This window comes from Physeter macrocephalus, chromosome 11 (genome assembly GCF_002837175.3).
Source record: "Physeter macrocephalus isolate SW-GA chromosome 11, ASM283717v5, whole genome shotgun sequence".
Lineage (NCBI taxonomy): Eukaryota > Metazoa > Chordata > Mammalia > Artiodactyla > Physeteridae > Physeter > Physeter macrocephalus.
In genome coordinates this window covers 42,276,716-42,291,211 of record NC_041224.1, presented here as the reverse complement: position 1 = coordinate 42,291,211, position 14,496 = coordinate 42,276,716, and the positions used below count along the sequence as shown (strand labels likewise).

Below are 14,496 nucleotides of genomic sequence, written 5' to 3'. Positions count from 1 at the left end.
GCCTCGGCCCGGTCCTGCGGCTCCAGCCTCGTGGAGTCCGAGCCAAGCGGTGGCAGCGGCAAGGGCAACACGGTAAGGGGTGCCGGCCGGCCGGGGACTCCGAGGCTGCGGTCCGCGGTGAAACTCGGGCCCTGCGGCGCGGCAGCTTTCCCGCAGGGCCGGGTGGGTCTCCCTCCCGGCTCGCGGTGCCCTGTCGCCTGGCTTTGGATGACTTTGACGGACGCCAGCGGACCGTCTTGCCAGGGCAGCGACCGGAGGCAGACCAACCCTGGTCCTGGGGACCGTGCTTAGTAGAGGTGTGCTTAGGACGCTTTCCGAGCCGCGGCGTCGGTTCCTGGGACACATCCGACCCGACGTGTCGAGGAGGGACCGCTGTGAACTTGACCCAGGCGCTTGAATCCATTACCTCCCAAACAGCGGGTATAGAGGAACCCCCCTAGGATATTCTGGCGCGACCCTGAACGTTAAATCAGTGTGAACTTTGTTCTTTTGGTTCTCGCGGTGGAAAGGGAAGGTCGGCTAGCACTGTGAAGCCGGGGTACTGGACCCTACCACCGTGTTGCGTTTTCCCTCTGTCAGCTTTGCACAAGCATGCAGTTGCTGTTTTCCATTTTCTTTGGGACTATTAAAATGTAATCTGGAACGTCAGCTTTGCTTCATTGCACATTTATTGGAGGTTCACTTTTATTAGCATGCATGTTGTACTTGAAGCATATGTAATTAGAAAATAGTATCAGAAACGCGTTTTTTGAAGCATTCAGCAGAACAAAGTTAATTTTTTATTAAGCATTCTTACTGGGACAGTTAGTGAAGTAAGCCTTTCTTCATCCTCCCCTGGAAAATTACCCCAAGCAACTAGGAGGGGGAAGAAAAACCGAGAAATGAAAACTCTGTCTTTGAAGAAATTAGGAGATGTCTGAAACCCCAAACCAGAAAATAAGTGGAAAGGGTTTTTGAAAGATTGGACCAGGAGTATGAGAGGAAGTGGACAGAAGACACTTGCAGCTGCAGATGTTAGGAAAAGAAAACTCAAGTAGCAGATAGTACTTTCCAAGGTGAGGGATGCACCATGGGGTTCAAAACCAAAATGTTTGGTTTGAAATGGTGGAAATGAGTGCACAGGCTGGTGGCAGAAGCTTCACCGGATCCAGTTTGATACCAAGATGCAGAGGAGCATGGACTGAAGGAGGACTTAATGCAAGTAACGTTTGTGGGGAGCAGGCTGAGCTGTGGCGACAGGAAGGAGAGGAGTCTGCAGTGTAGACAGCCCTCACAGTTGCCTGTCTCTTTGGCTGGAGAGAGAGAGAGAAGCTCAGGAATACCTTCCCCCACTCTGTGTGTCCACGTATACCATCCCGCCAGAAAAAGAAAGAGCACTCCCGTTCCCCTGAACATGGCTCTGGCTCTTCTCCCAAGTGAGTCTTCTTCAAATAACTGGTGTAGAGTAAACCGCCTTCAAGAATGAGTAATCAAAAATGGACCAGTTCAGGATCTAGTCAAACATAATTACTTAAAAGAAGATGAAGAAACATGAAAAAACAAAAGGTGATGACCAACACTCACTAGAAAAATACTGGCACAGAACAAGTGAAAATTATGATGAAATATTTCACAAATTAAAGAAAAAAGTCAGTTTACCGCTCTAAAGAGCTGAAGCACAAATCAGAAATACAGGAACTCAGGGAAGAAATGGCAAGTCAGTAGGCCAAAAAACCTAAGTTCAAGAAAGAAAGTGAAGGGAAAAATAAAACCCATCAAAGAAATGAAGGCAAGTTCAAAGTTAACCAAGACAGTGTATAGAAAACAGAAAAGAGTAAGTGAGCGAAGTGAAAACAGAAATAGTTTAGACATATGAATGAAAAGTACAGAAATTCCCTGAAGAAGGAAACAAATAATAAACAAAATAAAAATTTAAGGTTTCCGGAAAGGAGAACTTGAATCTACAGTTTGAAAGGATGCACTGTATACCCAGGAAAAATTAACATAGAACCGTCAGCCTTGCAGTGTATCCCAGTAAAGTTATTGGACTTCAAATGTAAAGAATTATTTGGACGTCCAGGCCAAAAGATAACTAACTTATAAAAGGGGAAAATTTGGCTGTTCCTTATCATCAATCAACATGGGAGAAGACTGACAAAATCCTTAAGAAGAGTAAGATTGACCCAAGGATTTTATATTCATTGAAATTGTATTTTTTTAAAAAAACAAGTTTTTAAATATAAGAACTTGAGAAAGAATATCCCCATGAACTCTTCTTGAGGAATCTAGTGAAAGACAAACTTCAGTCCACCAAGCGGTAACTGGAAAAACTCCAGCAAAAGAACTGTTACAAGCATTGAGTCTGTTTACCTGTAGGTTAAAACAGATTTGGAGATTAGTGCAATAGAACAGGATGTGACAGTTATATGACCTGACAATATGAAATTATCTAACCAAATTTGAGAGGAGAAGAGGAAAGAAGATGGTGGTAAATTTAGAATATTCTTTCCTCATCTTTAATAGGTAGGGTTCAAAGGGTATCGTTTAAAGCTAACAGACAAACTACTGGAGGTTTAGGTATATTTAAGAGTACAAAGTTAAACAGGATATAGTATGATGGACTAAAATAGGACAGTGAAGGGATGGTGCAAGAGAAGAAAATATCTTAATTTTATCATTTCTCATGGGGGATTAAATAGATACTGTCTAAAGAAATAAAGGCTTTCAGATATTAATAAAAGCAACCACTAGATTAAAAAATAAACCATCTTAAATATCAAAATATTCACACAAAGGAAAATGAACAGTCTCTACAAAGGATAACAAAAATAATTGATAGAACTAAGGCCACTATCTGTCATATCAGTAAATATAAATGGAAATTGGAGGTCATCAGCTTGGTCATCAGGAAGTTGAATCACATACGCCACTAATATGGTTCCCTAACAGAAGAGGCACTGCAGTGGGAGGGACACAGCAGGACACTCCAGAGAAACCACAAAAATGCTCCCTCCATAAGAGAAAAAGCTTTAAAAATCTATCAGGCTCCTAGAGTGAGAAATCGGCTAATAGCACCAGTCACGTGAGACCTTCTCTCTGGTCCTTTCTTATGCTCCCTGCCTCAGAAACAGCGGCTGGCCGGTAGGGGAGGAAGTGAGGGGGAGAGAAGCAGCACCTGCTTCCCCAAAGGCGTGCTGCCCAGCAACTGGCCCTGCTGGTGGAGAGAGAATCTTCTTCAGATGAAAACTGAAGTGCTGTTAAGCTACTGGACTGATCGTTTTCTTTTTAAAGTACCTAAACTCTTTTTGAAAGTTAATGCAGTTAATGCATAACTCATAAGTGTACAACTCGATGAATTCTTGTACATGTAACCAGCTTCCAGATCAAGAAGTAGAAAATTCCAGGAACCTATAAGGCTTCCTGATATTCTCTTTCAGTCACTTACTAGGCTACCCCCACCCCTGCCAAAATATACTGTAGATTAGTTTTGCCTGATTTGAACTTTATGTAAATGAAGTAGACTGATCACTTTTAATTACTAATTGACGCTGTATTTGTGACTTAATGAGTGTACTGGGTTGAATAGTGTCCTCTCAAAATTAATGTCCACTGGAACCTCAGAATGTGACTTATTTGGAAATAGTCTTTGCAGATGTAATTAGTTAAGACAAGATCATACTGGATTAGGCTGGGCCCTAAGTCCAGTGACTGTTGTCCTTATAAGAAGTTCATGCCATGGCAGAGGCAGAGATGGGAGTGATGCAGCTACAAGCCAAGGAAAGCCAAGCATTCCCGGCAACCACCAGAAGCTGGGAGACAGGCGTGAAATAGCTTCTCCCTCAGATCCTACAGAAGGAAGCAACCCTGCCTACCCCTTGATTTTGGACTTCTGGCCTCCTGAACTGTGAGAGAATAACTTTCTATTGTTTTAAACCACCTAGTTTGTGGTAATTTGTTACAGCAGCCCTAGGAAACTAATAAAATGCAACTCTAGGACTTAGTATTAAGAAAGAGAGGGCAGAAAATTTATGAGACTTGTCCTCGTTTTAGGAGTGGAGGAAGCACTACTTCCATTAAACAGGTTTAAAGCCGGAAAATGATGTAAAGACACTTTTGTTTACCCTGCAAGAGCCTTGCATATTCAACGTACCAATTATAGAAGCAAACTATATATTGGCTCACTGGAATATCAGACTCTCAAATGTTCACCTTCCAGAAGGGCAGTGGAGATAAGACTTTCCCCAGATTTATTTCATGCATTGCATTCACTACCAAGCTCTCTATTCTGAGTCCCATGTTCCCAAGCACATTCACCTCTGGAAGTGGGTTCTGTGAGAAGTTCTTCAGGGATTCCTGATGGGGCCCTGTCCTCAGACCCACCACAGGTCACAAGCCCCCAAGTTCACATGCCCTCTTTGCCGTGCAGTACGTAAAGCTAATCCAAGTTAAAAGGTCATAAAAACAAAACCACGTATTCAGACTTTTTGTTCTCTCCTGTTAAAAGTCTTTCTTCAGACCACCTATGGTATGGTGGGTTAAGCCAGCCCCATGGACCTGCCCCACAATGTCATTCTCTTGAAAAGTCTTCAGTGTGCTAGGAATCTGTATGTTTCCTCAAGACCTCAACTACCTGTTTACTGAAAACTATTTAGGAAAAATTAACATATAATAGGTGAAACTAGCTACTTACAGAAGTCGTCTGCCCTAATTTCATTTCTGAGGGTAATTCATGAATATAGCTTCATGTTTTAGATTTATTCCTTATCACTGCAATGTATGTTTGATACCTTATCTAATACTTTTTCTAATAACTCTTTTTAAAATAATTAATTAATTAATTAAATTTTTGGCTGCTTTGGGTCTTCGTTGCTGCACGTGGGCTTTCCTCTAGTTGCAGCAAGCGGGGGCTACTCTTCCTTGCGGTGCGCAGGCTTCTCATTGCGGTGGCCTCTCTTGTTGCAGAGCATAGGCTCTAGGTGTGTGGGCTTCAGTAGTTGTGGCACGTGGGCTCAGTAGTTGTGGTTCACGGGCTTTAGAACGCAGGCTCAGTAGTTGTGGCGCACGGGCTTAGTTGCTCTGCAGCATGTGGGTTCTTCCCGGACCAGGGCTCGAATCCGTGAACCCTGCATTGGCAGGCAGATTCTTAACCACTGTGCCACCAGGGAAGCCCTCTAATAACTCTTTTTACTGGGAAAATTTTAAATCAGCATGATAAAATTCAAGTTTCATTTAGCTTGATACATAAAGATATTTTGAGTATATATAGATATACATTCAAAATTTATTATTAATCTCCAAAATAGTTTTGCTGTTATTTGTTATTGGTCTTACAAATTTTTCTACAAAATCACGTGGTCATATCCTAACATTTTTATATGAGAATTGTGCCTTTGATTGAACTAGAGAAGGCTTACTTCCAGTTTTTTGTATATCATGCTTTCTTCTGAGATTCAATTACGTGTGCTCAAAACCAGTGCTGTTTTTCACTTATTATATGTTATAATTTAATGGCAAACAATTTTTCAGAAGGAGGTCAGGCACTTTCTATGATATCTAAACAAAATGTTGACAATAGCAGTTGACCTGGGGAGCCAGAATACCCAGAGTAGCAACAAGACAAGAATCTAATCAAGCAGAACTTCTCTTGAGTATTTGGCTAATTGAGAAGACACTCAACTGTAACAAAATTAAAGATTGGATCATTTCTTTGGAGACCTTTGAGAGAGAGGTAGAATAGCCATTCAGCTGGAAATATCTCACAGGGAAATTGGAAAGCGAACAGAATGATATAATATAAGCCTATCAGGAAACCTAGTCAATCTTGATTTTACTCTAACAACTGGGATTTATTCTTTTCTTTTTTTCCTTAGGTATTTCCTTTAGGAACATTTATTATGAAAACATGGGGAAATGTTGGGGATTATAGTTATTTAGTAATTGAATTCAGAATTCAGTAATTCATTCAGCAGTTAGTGAGCACTGTATTTTCTTTCTTAGGTTCCAGTTTTATGAAAGTGAATAGAACTCAGAAGCCAGTCTGGTAGAGGAGACAAGTGCATATAATCCCACTGTGATGAAGATAAACTGAAGATAAACCCAGGATGCCTTGGAAACACATAGGTGTGGCAGCTCATCCAGTTAAGGGTTGGGGCCAGAGGCATAGGCAGAGTTTCTCCATGATTGGGTTTAGAAAGATGAGGAGGAATTAGAGGAGAAGAGAAAGAAAGCAGGAGTGTGCCACACTGAATGAGTGACATGGCCACGGCAAGTGACATGGGCTTTCAAGGAGTTCTAAGTGGTTGGGGCAGCTGAAGCTTAGGCTTCAAGCACTACAGGAGCCTTGAATGCCATATCAGAGCGTCCAGGCTTTATGAAGGGCAATGTGGAGCCCCTGAAGGATTTTACATGTACTATATTTATGGGTCATATATTTCACTCCTTTTGAAATGTAACATTCTGATGTTTTTCTGCTTTGGAGTAACATGCATTCCTCACCCCCTCCCAACACTGACAGTATACAGTTTATCTGTTAAATTCAGGTAGTGATGACAGAAGGAAGATAGAACTGACTTTTTTGTCTTGCTGTTCACACTATTAGTACAAGAGACTATTTAAGTGTAATATATGTGAAATGAGCAGAAAGATATTTTGAAATGTTTTGTGTTAGTTCTTTATGTATTTTTGTACATCCTGTAAAAATATGTCATTCCCTATATGTTTTCAGGCACTTGTGAAACTTTAGGGGTATGAATTACTTTTTAGGACTTATGTGGATGGATTCTCATTATTAATTATTACTGAAGTGAAGAGGAAATGATATCAGCAGATGTGTGGAGCTTTTATTCGCACTGAATACACTATTCATTTAGACAAAAGGATCATTTCTCAATTCAAATCGGAATATTCTAATTTAAGGCCTAAATCAGTTGTGTCATAATCTCTATGGAAACAAAGCTTTCTACTGTGTAGTAATTGCATAAATAACTCATTTCCCCTGGTAGATACACAAATTGTAGATGCATATGCTTCTTTTTCCATTCTGTCAAGAACTCTCTTAAAATAGAAGAGACTTTAGCCAATGACATTTGTTTATATGTTTTATATATAACTTTAAACTTTATATAAAGTTTAAAATAACTGTTCAAATTTCCTGCTTACATGCATTTTTGTAAAATTGTTAAGACTTAAAAATTGTTGATGAGCTCACTTCTTTTCCTGATTGAAATTCTGATACAGTGGATTGAATTAGCCTTCTTAGTTCTTAGCATATTAACATCATCTGCCTGTGCAAGGCTCTCTCCAGTTGGGTTGTCTGGTTTTGTCTCACTGATCTTCAGGCATTCATTATATATTATGGGTATGAGTCCTTTGTCGGTTATATGTTTTGCAAATATGTTCTCCCATTCTGTGACTTACCTTTTAGTTCCTGACTAGGGTCTTTTGATGAACAAAATTCTTAATTTAAAAATCTAATTTATCAATCTTTTCCTTTATGGTTATTGCTTTTTGTGTTTAAAAATCCTTGCCTACTTCCCAAGGTTCCTCTCTTTTTTTGTTGTTTGGTTTATTTATATCTGATTCTCCACTCCCTCCGTGCCCACCATTCTAATGTGTTTAATGTATGTCATTTTGTTTTTATGTGTTCTTATAAAGTATGTACTGTTACGTGCTTATGTATTTTAATTTATGTAAGTGGTATTGTATTACAGATCCTATTCTGTTTTCTTACTTTTTTCACTTAGCATATGCTTTTAAGATCTACCATATTGGAATTTCCTGGCGGTCCAGTGGTTAGGACTCTGAGCTTCCACTGTAGGGGGCACGGGTTCAATCCCTGGCCGGGGAGTTAAGATCCTGCATGCCACGGAGTGGCCAAAAAAAAAAAAAAGAAAAGAAAAGATCTACTATATTACTGTCCCCCAGTTAGACATACCCATATTGCTTGCAACTCCCTGCCACTACGCATAACCCTGGACAGGCATCTTTGCGCATGTCCCCTTAAAGATCTATGTGAATAGACCCCAAATTCTCACTTCTGGGACATAGGGTATGCATAGGCAGTTTTGGCTTATTAGTAGTTGGTTCCTGAACATCACATACTCTAAGTGAAAATTTCAACTAGGAGTCATTTCTTACTGTTTTGAGTGGGAAAAATTACAATTCATTATAAGTCAACTCAAAACCCTGAACTTATTTCCTAAAGCATAACTGTAACTTACTAAACCACTGTACATAAATAACAGTCTAGCATATTAGAATGTAAAATGCTTAAAATAACACTTTCTAATCACCAATAGTTATTAACAAGTGGTTGCTTTGAATGCAGTAATAAAGTCAATTTTCCTGTCCCCCTTTCCCCGCCACCCCGTAACCTGTCAAAGGAAGCAGAGAGCGGTCTCAGGGAGGATGGTGCTGGGATGCCCTCTCTGCACCAGTTTCAGAGATGACATTCCCTTTGACACTCCCTGCTTTCCAACATGCTTATGCAGTTATGACTACTATGATCTAACAAGTATATTCGGATTGCAAATTGAGACTTCCTGCACATAATTTTGTTCAAAATGTATTAGACTTCTGGTTTCTAGTTCTGTACATAAGGAGCTTGGAAGTCAACACTCTGTCCTAACAACAATTAAAGCTGAACAGACTGAAAAATTAACAACTGTTCTTAAATCCATAATAGAGGGGAAGACACAGGGTAAACTGTTGCCCCCGAAATTGGATAGCTAGGCAAATACAGGGAGTCACTGCTTACCAGAGACTCATGCGGAGAAACCTCCACACCAAACAGTGCCAGGTAGGAAAACCTGAACTGTGACTGGTGAATTGCTGGCAGCTCAGTGCAGGTAACTCAGAGTTAAAATCTCCAGGGGAACCATGGCATGGTGGCCCCCACAACATTGTGAGATTTACCTGCAGGAGCTTGACCAGATTCCCACAGTAAATAGCAGAAAAAAATGTTATCCACAAGAAATCCACTTTAAATATAAAAGCGCATATACGTTAAAAGTAAAGTGGATAGGGCTTCCCTGGTGGCGCAGTGATTGAGAATCCGCCTGCCGATGCAGGGGACACGGGTTCGTGCCCCGGTCCGGGAGGATCCCACATGCCGCGGAGCGGCTGGGCCCGTGAGCCATGGCCGCTGAGCCTGCGCGTCCGGAGCCTGTGCTCCGCAACGGGAGAGGCCGCAGCAGAGGGAGGCCCGCTGACATCTACTGACTACTTTATCCAGCAGCAGCAGAATGTACATTTTTCTTAAGGTCATATGGAACCCTCACTAAGATAGACCACATTCTGGGCCACAACACCTTAACAAATTTAAAAGAATAGAAATCATACGGTGTCTGTCCTCAGACCACAATGGAATTAAACTAGAAATCAATAACATAAAGGTAACTGGAAAATCCCAAAATATGTGGAGATTAAACAGTACACTTCTAAATAACACATGGGTCAAACAAGAAATCTCAAGAGAAATTTTAAAATATTTTGAACTAAATGAAAATGATAACAATTTATCAAGATTTCTGGGATGCAGCAAAAGCAGTGCTTAGAGAAAAATTTGTGGCATTCAATACATATATTGGAAAAGAAGAAAGATCTAAAATCAGGAATCTAAGTTTTCACTTTAGAAAACTTAGGGAAAAGGAAGAGCAAATTAAATCCAAAGTAAGCAGAAGAAAAGAAATAATAAGAATTAGAGCAGAAATCAATGAAATTGAAAACAGGAAATCAGTAGAGAAAATCCTTGAAACCAAAAGCTGGTTCTTTGAAAAGATCAATAAAATCTATAAGCCTCTATAGAAGGCTAACTAAAAACGAGAGAAGACACAAATGACTAATATCAGAAATGAAAGAGTAGAGTTCACTGCAGAGCCCATGGAAACTGAAAGGTTAGTAAAAGAATGCCGTGAACCAGCTCTGTGCCCACACATTTGCTTACATAGATGAAATGGACAAACTCCTTCAAAGACACTATCTGCCAAAACTCACGTGAGAAGAAGTAGATCTGAATAGACCTATATCTATTGAAGAAATTGAATCAGTAGTTAATAACCTTCCACAGCAGAAAGCACCAGTCCCGTATGGTTTCATTGGCAAATTCTACCAAATATTTTTAAGTTTGTATTTTCTATTGGAGTATAGTTGATTAACAATGTTGTGTTAGTTTCAGGTATACAGCAAAGTGATTCAGTTATACATATACATGTATCTATTCTTTTTCAAATTCTTTTCCAATTTAGGTTATTACAGTATATTGAGCACAGTTCCCTGTGCTATACCATAGGTCCTTGTTGGTTATCTATTTTAAATATAGCAGTGAGTACATGTCAATCCCAAACTCCCAGTCTATCCCTCCTCTCCACCCTTCCCTCCTGGTAACCATAAATTCATTCTCTAAGTCTGTGAGTCTGTCTGTGTTTTGTAAATAAGCTTATTTGTATTGTTTTTTTAATAGATTCTGCACATAAGCAATATGATATGACATTTGTCTTTGTCTGACTTACTTCACTTAGTATGATAATTTCCAGGTCCATCCATGTTGCTGCAAATGGCATTATTTCATTCTTTTATTTATTTATTTATTTGGTTGCACTGGGTCTTAGTTGCGGCTGGCGGGCTCCTTAGTTGTGGCTCATGGGCTCTTTAGTTGCAGCTCACCAGCTACTTAGTTGCAGCACGTGGGCTCCTCAGTTGTGGCAGGTGGGCTCCTTAGTTGAGGCTTGCCACCTCCTTAGTTGCGGCACGCGGGCTTCTTAGTTGTGACATGCAAACTCTTAGATGTGTCATGCATGTGGGATCTAGTTCCCTCACCAGGGAGGATCGAACCTGGGCCCCCTGCGTTGGGAGCATGGAGTCTTATACACTGCGCCACCAGGGGAGTCCCATTATTTCATTCTTTACAATGGCCGAGTAATATTCCATTGTATATATGTACCACATCTTCTTCTTTTTTAAAAAAAAATTAATTTATTTTTGGCTGCATTGGGTCTTTGTTGCTGCGTGCGGGCTTTCTCTAGTTGCGGCAAGAGGGGGCTACTCTTCGTTGTGGTGCGCAGGCTTCTCATTGCAGTGGCTTCTCTTGTTTGGGAGCACGGGCTCTAGGCGTTCGGGCTTCAGTAGTTGTGGCACATGGGCTCAGTAGTTGTGGCTCACGGGCTCTAGAGCGCAGGCTCCGTAGTTATGGCGCATGGGCTTAGTTGCTCCACAGCATGTGGGATCTTCCCGGACCAGGACTCAAACCTGTGTCCCCTGCATTGGCAGGCAGATTCTTAACCACTGCGCCACCAGGGAAGTCCATGTACCACATCTTCTTATCCATTCATCTGTCAATGGACATTTAGGTTGCTTCCATGTCTTGGATATTGTAGACAGCGCTGCAGTGAACATTGGGGTGCATGTATCCTTTCAAACCATGGTTTCCTCTGGATATATGCCTATGAGTGGGATTGCAGGATCATATGGTAGCTCTATTTTTAGTTTTTTAAGGTACCTCCATACTGTTCTCCATAGTGGGTATACCAGTTTACATTCCCACCAACAGTGTAGGAGAGTTCCCTTTTCTCCACACCCTCGCCAGCATTTATTGTTTGTAGATTTTTTGATGATGACCATTCTGACTGGTGTGAGGTGCTCTCTCATTGTAGTTTTGATTTGCATTTCTCTAATAATTAGCGATGTTGAGCATCTTTTCTTGTGCCTCTTGGCCATCTGTATGTCTTCTTTAGAGAAATGTCTATTCAGGTCTTCTGCCCATTTTTTGATTAGGTTGTTTGTTTTTTTGATATTAAACAGCATGAGCTGTTTGTAAATTTTGGAGACTAATCCCTTGTCAGTTACATCGTTTGCAAATATTTTCTCCCATTCTGTGGATTGTCTTTTCATTTTGTTTATGGTTTCCTTAGCTATGTAAAAACCTTTGAGTTTAATTAGGTCCCATTTGTTTATTTTGTTTTTATTTCCATTACTCTAGGAGACGGATTGAAAAAGATATTGCTGCAATTTTTGTCAGAGAGTGTTCTGCCTATATTTTCCTCTAAGAGTTTTATAGTATCCAGTCTTAAATTTAGGTCTTTAATCCATTTTGAGTTTACTTTTGTGTATGGTGTTAAAGAATGTTCTAATTTCATTTATTTTTAAGTGTAGCTGTCCAGTTTTACCAGCACCATTTATTGAAGAGACTGTCTTTTCTCCATTGTATAGTCTTGCCTCCTTTGTTGTAGATTAATTGACCGTAGGTGTGTGTGGGTTTATTTCTGGGCTTTCTGTCCTGTTCCACTGATCTGTATTTCTGTTTCTGTGCCAGTACCAATTCGTTTTGATGACTGTAGCTTTTAGTATAGTCTGAAGTCCAGGCGCCTGATTCCTCCAACTCTGTTTTTCTTTCTGAAGATTGCTTTGGCTATTCGGGATCTTTTGTGTCTCCATACAAATTTTAAGATTTTTTTGTTCTAGTTCTGTGAAAAATGCCATTGGTAATTTGATAGGGATTGCATTGAATCTGTAGATTGCCTTGGGTGGTATCGTCATTTTGACAATATTGATTCTTCCAAAGAAGGACACTACGTAATGATCAAGGGATCAATTCAAGAAGAAGATACAACAATTATAAATATATATGCACCCAACATAGGAGCACCTCACTATATAAGGCAAATATTAACAGTCATAAAAGGAGAAATCGACAGTAACACAATAATAGTGGGGGACTTTAACACCCTACTTTCATCAGTGGACAGATCATCCAGACAGAAAATAAGTAAGCACAGGCCTTAAATTACACATTAAACCAGATGGACTTAATTGATATTTATAGAGCATTGCAACCAAAAGCAGCAGAATGCACATTTTTCTCCAGTGCACATGGAACATTCTCCAGGATTGATCGTGTGTTGGGCCACAAAGCGAGTCTCAGGAAACTTAAGAAAATTGAAAAAATATCAGCCATCTTTTCTGACCACAGTACTTTGAGATTAGAAATCAACTACAAGAAGAAAGCTGTAAAAACCACAAACACATGGAGGCTAAGCAGTATGCTACTAAACAACCAGTGGATCACTGAAGAAGTCAAAGAGGAAATCAAAAAATACCTAGAGACAAATGAAAACATAAGCATGATGATCCAAAAACCTATGGGACATAGCAAAAGCAGTACTAACAGGGAAGTTTATAGCAATACTGTACAATCTTATCTCAGGAAACAAGAAAAATCACAAATAAACAAACTAACCTTACACCTAAAGCGACTAGAGAGAGAAGAAGAAACAAAACCCAAAGTCAGTAGAAGGAAATATATAAAGATCAGAGCAGAAATAAGTGAAATAGAAACGAAGAAAACAATAGAAAAGATTAATGAAACTAAAAGCTGGTTCTTTGAAAAGATAAACAAAATTCGTAAACCTTTAGCCAGACTCATCAAGAAAAAAAGGGAGAGGGCTCGAACTGAAAAAGGAGAAGTTACAATGGACACCACAGAAATACAAAGGATCATTAGAGACTACTACAGGCAACTATGTGCCAATAAAATGGACAACCTGGAAGAAATGGACAAATTCTTAGAAAGGTACAACCTTCCAAGACTGAACCAGGAAGAAATAGAAAATATGAACTGACCAATCACAAGTACTGACATTGAAACTGTGATTAAAAAACTCCCAACAAGGGAATTCCCTGGCGGTCCAGTGGTTAAGACTGCGCTTTCACTGCCAAGGGCCCAGATTCAGTCCCTGGTCGGGGAACAAAGATCCCGCAAGCTGTGCAGCAGCACAGCCAAGGAAAAACAAAAACCAAAACCTCCCAACAAACAAAAGTCCAGGACCAAATGGCTTCACAGGCGAATTCTATCAACATTTAGAGAAGAGTTAACACCTCTCCTTCTGAAACTATTCCAAAAAATTGCAGAGGAAGGAATACTCCCAAACTCATCTGTGAGGCCATCATCACCCTGATACCAAAAACAGACAAAGATACCACAAAAAAGAAAATTATAGGCCAATATCACTGATGAACATAGACGCAGAAATCCTCAACAAAATACTAGCAGTCTGAATCCAACAATACTTTAAAAGGATCATACACCATGATCAAGTGGGATTTATCCCAGGAATGCAAGAATTCTTCAATATATGCAAATAAATCCATGTGATACACCATATTAACAATTTGGAGGAGAAAAACCTTATCATCATCTCAACACATGCAGTAGAAGCTTTTGAAAACATTCAACACCCATTTATGATAAAAACCCTGCAGAAAGTAGGCATAGAGGGGACTTACCTCAACATTATAAAGGTCATATATGACAAACCCACAGCTAACATCATTCTCAATGGTGAAAAACTGAAAGCATTTCCACTAAAATAAGGAACAAGAGAAGGTTGTCCACTCTCACCACTATTATTCAACAATAGTTTTGGTAGTTTCAGCTACAGCAATCAGAGAAGAAAAAGGAATAAAAGGAATTCAAATCGGAAAAGATGAAGTTAAGCTGTCACTGTTTGCAGATGACATGATACT

General features: G+C 39.9%; 1 protein-coding gene across 1 annotated transcript in view; it reads left to right on the top strand.

The window, feature by feature from the left end:
- Window positions 1-6: 6 nt before the first annotated feature.
- The window catches only part of PDE8A (phosphodiesterase 8A), a 125,168-nt gene continuing 110,678 nt past the window's right edge, over window positions 7-14,496 (top strand). The window contains exon 1 of the mRNA XM_024117414.3: window positions 7-72. The gene's annotated coding sequence lies outside the window, so the exon portion shown is untranslated. The remainder of the gene's footprint in view (window positions 73-14,496) is intronic.